This window comes from Rhinolophus sinicus, linkage group LG12 (genome assembly GCF_036562045.2).
Source record: "Rhinolophus sinicus isolate RSC01 linkage group LG12, ASM3656204v1, whole genome shotgun sequence".
Lineage (NCBI taxonomy): Eukaryota > Metazoa > Chordata > Mammalia > Chiroptera > Rhinolophidae > Rhinolophus > Rhinolophus sinicus.
The window spans coordinates 49,009,779-49,023,976 of record NC_133761.1 but is presented as its reverse complement, the minus strand read 5'-3'; the positions used below and the strand labels follow the sequence as shown (position 1 = coordinate 49,023,976).

General features: G+C 42.5%; 1 protein-coding gene across 6 annotated transcripts in view; it reads right to left on the bottom strand.

Annotated features, from left to right (window-relative positions):
- Window positions 1-14,198, bottom strand: part of CHRM3 (cholinergic receptor muscarinic 3) — a 446,537-nt gene that overhangs the window by 16,683 nt on the left and 415,656 nt on the right. The window contains exon 1 of one of the 6 annotated variants that reach the window (XM_074316780.1): window positions 12,507-12,740. The exons of the other annotated variants lie outside the window; for them this stretch is intronic. The gene's annotated coding sequence lies outside the window, so the exon portion shown is untranslated. Of the gene's footprint in view, window positions 1-12,506; window positions 12,741-14,198 lie in introns of those variants that run through there. 6 annotated transcript variants of the gene reach the window in all.

Below are 14,198 nucleotides of genomic sequence, written 5' to 3'. Positions count from 1 at the left end.
GAATAAACTTATCTGCTGCTAAAAATATACCGAGGGCTTTAGCACTAAAACATGTAGTGATATTTCTCTCAGGGTACAAGATATGATCCCAAATAACAGTCAACAAGCCAACCAATTTGATTGTAGGTGATTATATACTTCACTCACAGGACTTTGCTAGACCAGTGTTTCTCAAAGCATGGCCCCTGCACCAGCAGTATCGGAACCACCTGGTTACTTGTTAGACCTGCAAAATTTTGGACCCTACTGCTGATCTGTTGTATAAGAAATTCTGGAGGTGTGGCTCAGCAATCTGTGTTTTCACAAGCCTTCCAGGTATGTCTAACACATATTAAAGTTTGAGAACTACGGTCCTAGAAGATTGGCATATGTCTTTTATCTCAGACATTTGCCGAAACAAGATACCCACAAATACGGGGTAGCATGGGGGTAGTTCAGGAATATCAATTATTGTCCATTTCTTCTAAGGCACCCACCTGTTACCATTTCTCCAAAGAGCTCTAAAAATTATGTTCAGGCATTCCACCTGGTCACCTCCCCATCCCCCATTTTAATCAATCAGATTCTAAACAGGCAGTTGGATTGTTAGCTGTTTGACAGTAAGAATGAATGGAGACCACTGGCATGATTCATGTCTTATTAAGACATGTGTTGGTGGGGGCTAAGCATAGTCCACTTGTTTTCTACCAGCCGCTCAACAAGCATTCACTGTGCATGTCTCCTACTAGGAAAATTAATAAGGGCAAACCTCACTAAAAGGGAGCTGGGAGGCCAGAAGGGGGTGCTCACACAGTACCACTTGAGACCCCAACTGAAGAAGCTTCCACAGGAAAAAAATCATCAATTACAGGCCCCAGTAGGAAAGAAGTACACTGCGTTTCCTACAAGTGACCTACTGCCCAGCCACTCAGCCAGCAAGAAACTGTCACCTCCCCGAACTCTCCTTTTTCTCCAATGGACTTTTGTTCAAAACAAACATTCCAACTTCCTCCTTTCGCCCCATAAAATAACAGTCCTCTCCTTTGTGTGTGGGACTTGCCGATGGCTTTTGCTGTAGCTTCTTTGTCCGGACTTGCAATTCTCTGCTACTCCCTAGTAAATTTCTACACCAATAACAACTTATTGTTTTATTTTAGGTCACCAGTACAAATTCGGCATCGTAAGGCTTTGAGGAACATTTAACAAACTTCAAGGCATGTTTTCCTTCAACTCAAGGAATTACAGTCTAGCTGAAGAGAATGAAACAATAGGGAGCATTGAAATGATAAACAGGCTTCCATTTTGTTTTCTCTCCATAATGCCAGAGAACGCGAAGGGCCAGAATAGACATGCACTGAAGACCTACTGAATGACTACCCAGCAAAAAGAGCATTTAAAATTTACCAGTAAGCCCTATACAACTGCTGGATTGAATTTACACTCACAGGTAAAGGTAGAATAACTAAAATGAAAAAGAAAGTTTCAGACGCCCGTGGTAAGCTGTTTTTCTTACCCTTTACCATCCATTTACATAAGAGAGATGAACCAAATCAGTCTCAAAAAGCTTCATTAATGAAACTGAGACCACTTACTGCAGTCTTCACGTGTCAGTGTATTGGTTTCCTGTGGCGGCCATAACAAATTACCACAATTTGGGTGGCTTGAACCATGAGAAATGTATTCTTTCAGTGCTAGTGGTTAGATACTCAGAGTCAAGGTGCTTCCTCCAGGGACTCTAGGAGAGGAGTCTTTCCTTGCTCCTTCCAGCTTCTAGTGGCCCAGGCATTCCTTGGTTTGTGGCCACATCACCCTAATCTCTGCCTCCCAGCCACGTGGTCTCCTTCTCTTCTATCTGTGCTCTGGGTGTCTCTTATCATGACCCTTGTCACTGGATTAAGGGCCCACATCGATAATCCTGGATGATAACCTCATCTCACGCCCTTAACTTCATCGCATCAACAAAGACCCTTTTCCCAAATAAGGTAACATTCACAGGTTGGGGGCTTAAAATGTGGGCATATATTTTGAGGGCTATAGTTACCTTAACCTAAAACAGGCAAGTTTATCTCTCCTCTGGAAGACAAAACTTTTTCTCAAACTAGGTTGATGTGTGTGTTTGTTGACGGACTTCTCTTTTCATATGATGAATACATTTCTTTTGGAGCTCTAGCTTTCTCAGTGTGTTTTGTATTTGCATTAGAAAAAAAATAAAGAGGGGAAAAGTATTTCCAATAATACCTCAAAAAAAAAAAAGACCAAAAGGTTAGAGGTGGGGATAAATATGAATATAGATGTGGAAGTGGAGTGCCAGAAAAGCAGATGTAGTAGGTGGGAGACATTTTACTCTCAGCTCTTTTTCTTACATTTCAATTTCTTTAACTTATTAATATGTTTAACAAAAAAGAATTGAATGTGTACGAATTTGTTAAACTGATGGGTGAAGGCAGACCCAGAGAGAGAGACTGTATGAGTTCAAACCCACATACGAGTACTAGTTTTGTGCCTTTGGGCAAATTACTTAACCTCTCTATGCCTCAGTTTCCTCCTTTGTAAAACATGGAGTAATGAATACCTGGACGTGTGATTGTAAAGAAGATTAAATTAATTAATAAAGCACTTAGAATGCTGGGCACCAAGGGAATAGGATGTGTTTGCTAAATAAATAAAATAAAGGTGCCAGGTTCTGGGCTAGCTTTGGGGAGAACAACACAAAGGAAAGGTTACCTTGTCGTAGAAAAGAGAATCTTTCAAAAAACAAATGGATACAACTGTGGTGCCACAAAGGAAATGAACAAGGCTCTGCGTTGGAGTTAAAAGGGGTGTAAATTGGGGGGGGCCCTATTTTAGATGGTGTGGGGCAGGGTCCACTCTCCAGTGAGGCGGCTTTTAACTGGAAGACGAAGACTGAAAAGTGAAGCCATGAAAAAACTGGCTGGAGGAGCATTATGAGCTTTAAGATGTTGCCTATTGAGAAAACAGATTGTGTTATACTTTACATTAATGAGTCAAAAGGTGGGTGGGAGGGAGAATGTCACTTATTCTATGGAGTAACTGGTTAAATGTGCTTTGCATCTAGACTGCAGGGGTGGAAATAAGCAGGCAATTCTCCTGAGCCACAAAGACAACATCCCATGATGAGGGAAATACTTGGGTATGTATTTCCGGAGCTACTAAAACAAGATCATCCTGAAATAATCTTGAAGGGATTTCTTTCTATGCAACAAGTAGCCTCAGAGCTGTGGCGTCTCCGGGAAGAGAAATCACACCATCTCATTCACCATAGGTTTACCGACACTTGGCACATGCACATAGCATGGCACGGGGGTCTGCAGGGGCCTTGCTTTCTAGCAGCTCATGGCCTGTGACAAAACACTAGGACACATGACCACGTAGTAGCGGACCTATATGATATTATAAAGACATGTGCATTTCAGGTTATCATTTAGCACAGATGAGATTCTCCTTCAATTTTGCCTTCTTATTGTTCCCGTGCCCGTTGGCAATTGAGCCACTCTCATTTTTTCCTAAATATGCATGAATAGTGATGTGAAAGAGCTTAGGCAAGTTACTATATCTCTCCGTATCTCAATTTGCTAGGTGGTAAAGGAGATGATACTGACACCTCCCTAGTAGGACTGTGCGGGAATTCAGTGAACTAATATTTGAACAGTGTCTGGCACATAGCACGAACCCAAAAAGTGTTAAACAATTATAGTTATTATGACTTGCATCTCCAGGAAACCTCTGAATTCAAAACAAAGTAAAAGCAAACAAAATAAACCACCACCACAGCAGCTGGAGCAGTTCTGCCCTAATTAGCAGATGATTTGGGGCAAGTAGTTTTTCCCTGTAGAGTTCAGTTTTCTCACGGGTAAAATGTGCTTTCTCAGCTATAATTCTGTAGAACTCTTGTTTCTACATTGCCCAGTGCTTCTTTTGCTCTAGTACCTCACAAATGGTCTGGCTCTTCTTCTGCCTTGCAGAGACAAAACCACGAAAAAGGTTTTCTTCCATTGGTGAAACTGGAGCTCACACAACTTACTTTAAATAGTTATTCAAAGGGCATAGAAAGCAGATGGTTGAGTGTGAGTTTCAAGTCAGCGGTTTGGGTAAGAACTCTGGGAAAATTATGGTACAGTCTGCAGATATGGATTTTTCTGTTTGATTTAGGATGTAGGAAGCTTGGGGAAATGCGATTGAAGACAGGGTGAGGCAATTGATGACTACCCGAACGGTGACCCAGGTTTATTTTTGGACAGAGCCCCAATCGATTTGCACTTTTGTTTTATTTTCCTACTTATTCTTTCCTTCCTCCACCTCTTCCCCCTTTTCCCCCTAAATTTATCTTTTCCTCTCTCCCACTTTATTTGGCCATTTGTAGGCCACTTTCGTAACGCACTAAATCCTTTCTGCTTTAGGGTTCTTTCTTTATCACTTGACTTCTTCTGCCTTCACCACTAAACACCTTACCCTCTGCTTCCTCAGCTGAAAACTAGTCTGTTTCCTCTTCTGAACTCACAGGAATACCATACAAATTAACATCAACAAGCAGATGTTTGAAAGTATCCATTGTATTTTCATGGCTCTCAGAAACAGATATAACTTCCAGTATGACTAGTGCTGCTGCTCTTGGGAATGGGGAGGGAGAGAATTTTCTTAAAGCAGAATGACCAGATAGGAAGCTGCGTGGGAGCCTGGAGGCCTGGGTGCGCGACTGGTTTTGTTTTGGACCAGCAAGTACTTTTTTGAGGGGGCTGGAGGGCCGAGAGGAAGAGGCCAGTCCTCTCTCCTCTCCTGCTTTCATGGCTTCTGGCTCTGCACTCGGGGCACTGCCAGCCTGTGGCCCTGCACCTGACCAGACAGTTTATCCAGGAGACTGGTTTTCAATTCAGTGAGTCCTATCTTCCTTGCCAGTGGAATCTACAGATTGAAAAAAGAACACATGGCACATTTGTGGATGTCTTACTAAACATAAGCAACTCAAAGTTGGTTTCTGTGGGAACATGTGGATATAAACACCAAACTGATAAAACCTGGAAAGCACAGCCCAGTTGGAACGAGCGAAAGAGGCTGCCTGGTTGTGATTTTTAAAGCAGTGCTTCTCCAGGGTGGTCCACGAGCGCCAGCATCACCGGGGCGTTGGTTAAAAATGCAATTTCTCGGGGCTCACTCTAGACCTGCTGACTCAAACTTTCGGGGGACACCCAGCAATGTTTACCCAGCCATGTATGCATTCTGAGGCACACTCAAGTTTGAGGACTCCTGCTTTCAAAGAGTCTGGATTCATTCTCTCTGCTGTATCTCTGTACTTGCCACTCTTTCGGCCCAGGAAGTCCTGCCCCACCATTCACGGTCACCTAGTTCAGCCCAGGAAGATGCTGCTGAAGCCCCGTTCTCTTCAGGCTGGATTAGCTGGCCTTGTTGGGCAGTCACAGAGCACCCAGAACATGTTCCCACAGGGCAATGATGAAACCAACTGCATGCTAACCGTCTGTCTGACCTCTCACCTCCCTCGGCACCTGAGGTCATCACAGGGCACAAGTCTGATCTTAATCATCCCCCTTTGGCTCATGTCTGAGAAGCTGCCTGGCAGAGGCAGCGGATGGATGTACGTGGGGGTGGGAAGAAAGAAGACAGATTTTACTTTAAAATCTATCAACTTAAAAATACTGAGAGGTAAGTCATCACATAAAATTTTCTGTTAAAAAAAAGTTTGGCTATTTCCCCCTAATGGAAAGAAGCACGGAGCAGGCATTTGACCCTTGGGTTTTGAATTCTCTCTGAAAGAATGCTTATGATAGAACCTGGAACTGGATTCTCAATTACCTGTGAGCGCCTTTCATAGAGTAAAACTACAAGCAAACATGATCACAGTGTGTACGTACGTCTGTGTTTCCAGAAGAGAGAAAGGGAAAGAGGGAGGCGGTTCTAACATAAATTTGCTTCATTTTCCATAAGCCACTTTTGTTGAAGTTATCAACTGTGACTTGTGGAAGGTGAAAAGAAAAATTACATTTCTGTCTCTTCCTCCGAGTTGTTAATAATCAGATGACTTCTTGTAAAGGTGCTTGGTTTGTGAAACCCTTTGGTGACTCTGCAAACTAAGAAAGTCAAGGTCACGAAGTGTGTGCTGAATAAACACTCCAGGGAATTGGTTGTGGGTATAACCAACATTTAAAAAAATTTACACAGCCTGCCCCAAATGTAGAGTAACTTCAGTAACAATCCCTCTGGCTTCCTAGAGTTTGCTGTTTAACCCCATCATGCTGGCACGTATGATTGGCAGGGTGAACTGACCAGAGCAAGGCCATGGCACCATGGCACTCTCTGTCGCAGGAATGTATATTTGGGAGAGTTAGTGGGTCTGTGGAGGCTAGTCTCATGCATAGTAGAGATGTACGCTCAGGCTATGGATGTCGCTTTCTGCTCACCATTTATATGGAGGCATAGAGAGAGTTGGGCTGCAGAGGATAGTGGGGCACAGCTGAATACACTGTCCTGCTCAGGGTTTAATGGTTTTCCCAGTCCCAGCAAAGGCCCCACATAAGCCTGGTCCTTTTCTGGCCTCAGGTTTCCTGTGACACCTCACCATCATACCATCAATTTTCCTTTTTGTTTTCACTACCTCCAGCTGCTTTCTGAAGCTGATAACCACAGGAGTGATGAGGAGTATTGTATCAACAATAAGGGCACACCAATATTTTAACATTTAGAGATTAGATCACTGTCAGGAATGTGCTGCTGCTTATCTCTGTGTATAACTAATAGTTCAGTTCTGCAAGTAGGTCCTTTAAAATCAAGCTGGTTAGTCAAATGACTCCTATCTCATGGGCTAATGCTACTAACATCTAAGGAGGGCTGATACTGAACCTGTTCTCGTTTTGCCACTCTTCAGTTCTGAATAATAAACAAAAATGGAATTACTCAGCATGTTACTGGGAAAAAGGTATCGAAATCGGGTTTTTGATGCTCCCACCCCTACAATTTAGGGATTAAGCTGTGGTCACGTATTGGGGAGCCTACGAACTTCTCCTACAACACTGTATAAAACTACTTCTTGGGGGAGAGGTTGGGGAGGACGCTGGGCTGGCAATAAGTGCTCTGATTTGGGGATGGAGGGAGCAAGTTTCTGTCTTTTAATTCATTTGATATTGTCTTGGAAGAAACAACAGGAGATAGCATAAGAAACATTACATAGAAAAATGTAAACTTTCAGTTAACTTTGACCAATTGCTGCTCATTTCCCCCAACATGCTACATCAAACACCAAGAAAAGAAGGCCAACACTCTGACACAGAATGAACTTAAAACGAAAATGGCTATACAACTCTGTCTTAAGATATAGCCTCTTATGTCATTATTGCAAATAAAAACACAGTTCAGTTAGGTCCTGATTGTTATATTATCCCATAGATCAGGGGCTGACTGTGGACCAAATCTGTCAAGACACCTGGTTTTGTAAGGCCTGTGAGCAAATAATGTTTACATTTTTAAGTGGTTCAGAATAAAATCAAACACTTTTTGATGTATGGGAAGTTTATGGAATCCAATTTTCAGTGTCTATAGTTGACTGGAACACAGCAAGAACCAATAGTTTATGTTCAGTCTATGGTTGTTTTCACACTACAACAGAGTTGAGTAGTTGCAACCAAGACCATGTGAAGGCAATCCAAACAGATTTACACACTGGTCCTGACAGAAAAAGACTGTGGACCTCACCATAGAAACATGTTTACCTTCTTTGTGATACTCATCTCCTCTTAAGTCTATAGAACCTGAATTGCAGAAATTGTGTCTGTCTTATTAATGCCATTTAGCTAGCACATGAGGCATGCTTTGTACATAGGTGGCATTCAAATATAGTTGTCAAATGATTGAACCATGAACAACTACCTTTTGGGCATTTTGCTATTCAGATGTCAGATAACAAAGACATAATATACCTATCATGCCATTAAGTTTAAATTTAACTAGGGACATTGAACATATACATATGTGACACACACACACACACACACACACACATATATATATACACACACATATATATACATATACATATATATATATATATATATGCACCATTGACCCTTGAACAACATGGAGATTAGGGGTGTGGCCCCCCCACACAATAAAAAATCAATGTATAACTTTTTACTCCCCCAAAACTTAACTACCAATAGCCTACCTTTGACTGGAAGCCTTATCAATAACATGAATAGTCAATTAACACCTATTTTGTATGTTATATGTATTATATACTATATTTTTACAATAAAGAAAAAACAGTAAGCGAGAAAAGAGACTATTAGTAAGAAAATCATAAAGAAGAGAAAACACGTCTTTAGTATTTACTGAAAAAAATCTGCATGTAAATGGTCCTGTGTATTTCAAAGGTCAAATATATATATTCTAAAACTAAACTGAAGTGCAAGGAAGCTCTGTGCAGGAAACCTATACCCAGTGATGGTCAAGAGAGTTCAAATGATCAGAGTTGAAAACCAGATCAGTAAAATCCAAGATGGCGGAGTAGATAAACACTGTGCCTGCTTCCTTCTGTGAACACATTAAAATCACAATTAAATTATAGAATAATAAACCTGGAAAACCATCTGAAGTCTGGCTGAACAGAAGTTTTATAACTAAGGAAATAAAGGAGAAGCCAGGTGGAGACTGGTAGGAGGGGTGGAAACATGAAACAGGCTGGATGCAAACCTCCGTGTGGTGGTTGAGAATCAGGAGAAACATCTCAGCAGCGGAGGTTCTCCCCCAGCGGCAACGAACCCCAGCCCCGCACCGGCCTCTCCAGCCCAGTGTACTGGTGTCATGAAGAGGAGCCCCCAGAACATCTGGCTGTGAAAAACAGTGTGGATTCCAACCATCCAGGTGGGACAGAACGCTGCAGGAATCCCATACATCCTCTTAAACAACCCGTGCATAGAATTTTTCACTGGCAGGCACTCACCCTGGGCTCCAGCAGAGGAACAGTGACTCGGGGTCATTGGAGGTATACAGAGGGGCAGACTTGAGGTAAGAGCTGGAGGACAGTAGCCATTTTCCCTGAGTGGGGTCCTTCTCCCATGCTACTGGCAGCTGGGCGCCATCTTTCCTGTGTTGAGCCCGCCCCCACGTGGCCAAATCTGAATCTGACTGACTGTAGAGCTTCACTGCTACATCCTGCTGGCTCACTGATACCCCACCCCACCCACTCCCCCAACACTGGAGCAACTTTCTTCTGAGCAGCCAGCCATGCCTACATTGCACTCTTTCTTGGAAAATTATTGGAGTCTGCAGGGCCTCGCAGAGGTGGTGACTGGCCTCAGTGTGCTCTGAGACTTTCGCTGAGTTGCTCCAGGATCAGCACTGGCACCAAACCAGAGTCTACATTAACCTGTGAACACAACTCTTTCTACTTTAGTGACTCCTTGAGACCCTGCCTCATCCAACTCATGTACTGCATGAGGCTGCATCAGCAGCTGAACCTTAAGAGAACCAGCAGGTGGCAGCAGGCCTCAGGTGTCCTGGCTTTTTGCAGAGCTACCCCAGGCCTGGTACTGGGGCCAGCCGTCCTCTATTTGCAGTGTGGCCTCTCCCACATGCCTCCAACTTTAACACAGGCAGCAACCAACTGCAAATCGCTTTGTAGCTCCTATCAGGTAGTCCCTGGCTGGTCACAGGTAGTGGGTGACATGGGCCTGCACTGGAGACCCTCCCAAGAGGCTCCAGAACCAAAATACTTGGAGGATGACTTCAAACCACAACAAATTACCGCCTAGTTAGCTCCACAAGTGGCAAACACAGAGGGTGGTCTCATCAGGCACCAGAGCTCTCTATGGCAAATCCCATGTAGTGGGGTAAGACCCCCGCACAGCAGCCCATAAGCTGTGGACGTGGCCAAACCCCATAGCTGATCAGCCTGAGGACCAATCCCACCCATTGATGTGCCAATAGCAATCAAGGCTCAACTATAACAGGGGGGCACACAAAACCCACACAAGAGACTCTCTTAGAGCACCCAGAGCAGGTGACCAGGGAGACTGTGCTAGGGCCCCACAGGGTTATCTACTACATAAGGCCACTTGGCCAAACTGGGAGACATAGCAGATCTACCTAATACATAGAAACAAACACAGAGAGGCAGCCAAAATGAGAAAACAAACAAATAGGTCCCAAATGAAAAAACAGGCAAAAACTCCAGAAAAAGAACTAAACAAAATGGAGGCAAGCAACATACCAGAGACAGACTTCAAAACAATAGTTATAAGGATGCTCAAGGAATTTATTGAACACTTAAACAGAAAGACAAGTATAAAAAAGGACATAGAAATTACAAAAAAGGACATAGAAATTATAAAAAAGAACCAGTCAGAAGTGAAGAGTACAATAAATGAAATGAAGAATGTACTGGAATGAATCACCAACAGACTAGATGAAGCAGAGGATTGAATCAGCCATTTGGAAGACTGATCAATATAGCGGGGGGAAAAAACACCACATTAAAAAAATGAGGAATTTTAAGAAACCCCTGGGACAACATCAAGAGTAATAACATTCACATCATAGGGGTACCAGAAGGAGAAGAGAGAAAGCAATGGATTGAAAAACTATCTGAAGAAATAATGACTGAAAACTTTCCTAACCTGGTGAAGGAAATAAGACTCATAAGCCCAGGAAGCACAGAGTCCCAAACAAGATGAACCCAAACTGGCTGACACCAAGACACGTAATTAAAATGTCAAAGATTAAAGACAAATAGAAAATCCTAAAAGCAGCAAGAAAAAGGCAACTAGTAACTTATAAGGGAGCTCCCATAAGATTGTGAGATGATTTCTCAACAGAAAATTTCCAGGTTGGAAGGGATTGGCACAAAATACTCAATGTGATAAAAAGCAAGGACCTACAACCAAGATTACTCTACCCAGCAAGGCTATCAGTTAAAATTGAAGGACAGACAAAAAAAAAGCTGATAGAGTTCATCACCACCAAACTAGTATTACAAGGAATGTTAGAGAAATTTCTTTAAGACAAAAAAAAAAAATATATATATATATATGAATAATAAAATGGCAATATCTACACATCTATCATATCAACATTTACTTTAAATGTAAATGGATTAAATGCTCCAATCAAAAGAGACAATGGCTGAATAGATCAGAAAACAATACCCTTACATATGCTGCCTACAAGAGAATCACTTCAGATTGAAAGGCACACACAGACTGAAAATAAAAGGATGGTAAAAGATATTTCATGAAAATGGAAATAAACAAACAAAAGTTGTGGTAGCAATACTTATACCAGAAAAAATAGACTTTAAAATAAAGGCTATAACAAGTGACAAAAAAGGACCCAGTAATTCCACTTCTGGGTATTTATCCAAAGAAACCCAAAACGCTACTTGTGGGGACCTATGCATCCATATGCTCATGGAAGCATTGTTTACAATGGCCAAGATGTGGAGGCAGCCTAGGAGTCCATCAATGGAAGAATGGATAAAGAGAAGGTGGTACATATATACAGTGGAATATTGCTCAGCCATGGAAGGGAATAGGTTCTTGCCATCTGCGGTGGCATGGATGGACCTGGAGGGTATTGTGCTGAGTGGAGTATGTCACACAGAGAAAGACAGATGCAATGTGATTTCGATTATATGTGGAATCTAAAGAATAAAACAAACAAACAAAACAGAAACAAATTCATAGATGAGAATATATTGATGATTTCCAGACGGGAGGGGCATTGGGGTAGTGAAAAAGGGGAAGGGATTAAGTACAAATTGGTTGTTACAAAGTAGTCATGGGGATGTAGGGTACAGCATAAAGAATATAGTCAATAATATTGTAATAACTATGTATGGTGTCAGATGGGTACTAGATTTGTTGGGGTAATAGATGGGAGGGGATTGGGGGGCAGGATGAAAAAAGTGAAAGGATTAAGAAGTACACATTGGTAGTTACAAAATAGTCATGAGGATGTAAATTAACGCATAGGGAATATAGTCAATAATATGGTAATAACTACGCAAACTGCCAGGTGGGTACCAGACTAGTTGGGAGATCACTTCTTAAATTATATAAATGTCTAACCACTATGCTGTACACCTGAAATTAATATAAAATAATATTGAATGTCAACTGTAACTGAAAAAATTAAAAAGGAGGGGGAAGGTAAAGGGGAATAAAGGTCCAAATTTCCAGGTATAAAACACATAAGTCATGGGGATGTAATGTACAGCATGGGGAATACAGTCAATAATGTCTTGATAGCACAGTAAGGTGGCCGATGATTGCTGGACCTATCACGGTGATCTCTTCTTTAGGTATATAAATGTTGAAGAACTATGGTGTAGCCCTGAAACTAATGTAATATTGTGTCAGCTATATTTTTAATAAAACTCTTTAATTTAATAAAAAATTAAAAAAACAACAACACCCAGATCCAGATATTAGTTCTAATAAGTGTGGCAAGTCCCTTGTCCTCCTGAACCTCAGTTTTCTCATCTATAAAATGGGAATGATACCCACCTCTTGGGGTTTTGTGAGGATAAAATATGGCGATGTATGTAGAATTCTTAGTCTGGTGTAGGCATATAATACTCGTGTGTGTTACATAAATGACAGTCTTCTTGTATTACGTATTCAGTGATACCACTGAGAGCAGCCTGAGGTACTTCAGCTGGCATGTAAAGAACCAGTTCCTGGATCCAAGAGGAAAGGCCAGGCTCAGGAAGTGCTTGGCACATGAAGAGGAAGGTGAAACGAAGGTGGCAGTACCAAAGGGTTCACCTATAGAGGAATGTGAGACAGACAGACAGGGAGAGAAACAGCACAATTGTGGAGCTTGGTTTCAGAGTTTCAACTCTTATCTAAAAATAATAGAGCAATACAAACAGAAACAACCAGCCCCTTCTGTTTCCTGGTAATTCTTACACTAGTGAATGATAATGGGACACTATTCCAAATAAACCCAAATGTGTGCATGGAGGAGAATGGGAGAGGGAGGGGGAGGGGGAAGGGGAAAGGGAGGGGAAGGGGAAGGGGGAAGGGAGGGGGAGGGGGAGGGAGGGGGAGGGGAGGGGGAGGGGAGAGCTGCGAAAGGCTTTTTAACCAGAAATGACAGGTATAAAGTCATGTTAGAAAGTTCCCCTCCATGCGGTCATGTCACCTGTGTGGCTTTGAGCCTCTTCACCGTTCCGGCCTCGAAGACTTGGAAAGTGCGTCCTGATGGTACCTGCTGGCCCCACCATGATTCTAAAACTACTTGGGGATCCCATGAAGAGTGTGCTTCCCCAGCAATTCCCATACTGGGGTAATTTGCAAAGTACTTTGTGGAAACAATTTCCTGGCCCTAGATGCTGCATGCAATTCAGGAAGGAAAAACGTGAACTGGAGGGTTGTTTTGTGAAACTTTCAAGCTGATCAAGAGACACTGACTAAAGCCCTGTTAGGTGCAGGTGGCTTTGTGCTCTGAAGCATTCAAAGACTGCTGATTTTTGTGTTCTGTTTATGACACTTCTCACAGCATGTATAGGACTTGAAAAAAACATACAATGCTAAAAATTCTCTGCCGTTTAGCCTGACTGCAGGCTGTCAGAATGTATATTCTGATTTTTATACTTCCTGCTGATATTTGGATATTTTACAAGTATAATGTTGACCCTGTTTTTGTTTTTCTTTATAAAAGTGGATTGCTGTCGACTCAGGCTTGAAGAGGTCTGCCTCAGGAAAGGAGTCTTGTAAGCTGCGGTTCTCCCTGGTTCTGGATGCATCATTCGCCTCCCTTGCTCAGTGGTGGGGCTGATTTGGGTGTGGGCCCCTGTCACACTTTGGGAAGCATCTGACACAGCCACTCCTGTGTCTAGCCCAACCATGCCCAAATGCCTGCTGGGATAATTGGTGCTGTGATTGGTCACAGTGTCTTGTCTGAGCTGGAAGGTAGAGTCACTAGCACACCAACCTCAACCAACATGCCAGTTCGTCACCTCATTTTATAGACATGGAAACTGAGGCCTTAGGGTTCCAGTCTAAAACTGACAAGCGGCAGTGTGACAAAGTTTCAGTTCTCCTGACTTACAGAAAATTTATATTTTTGACCACACCTGCTGTCACCTCTTTAAACACTCAAGTCTCCCCTTGATCTAGTGTTCAATGAACAGCTCCAGGTCAGAGTGGGGGGCACCCAGGCCTCAACTATATAATAAATACTAGGAGTCCCCA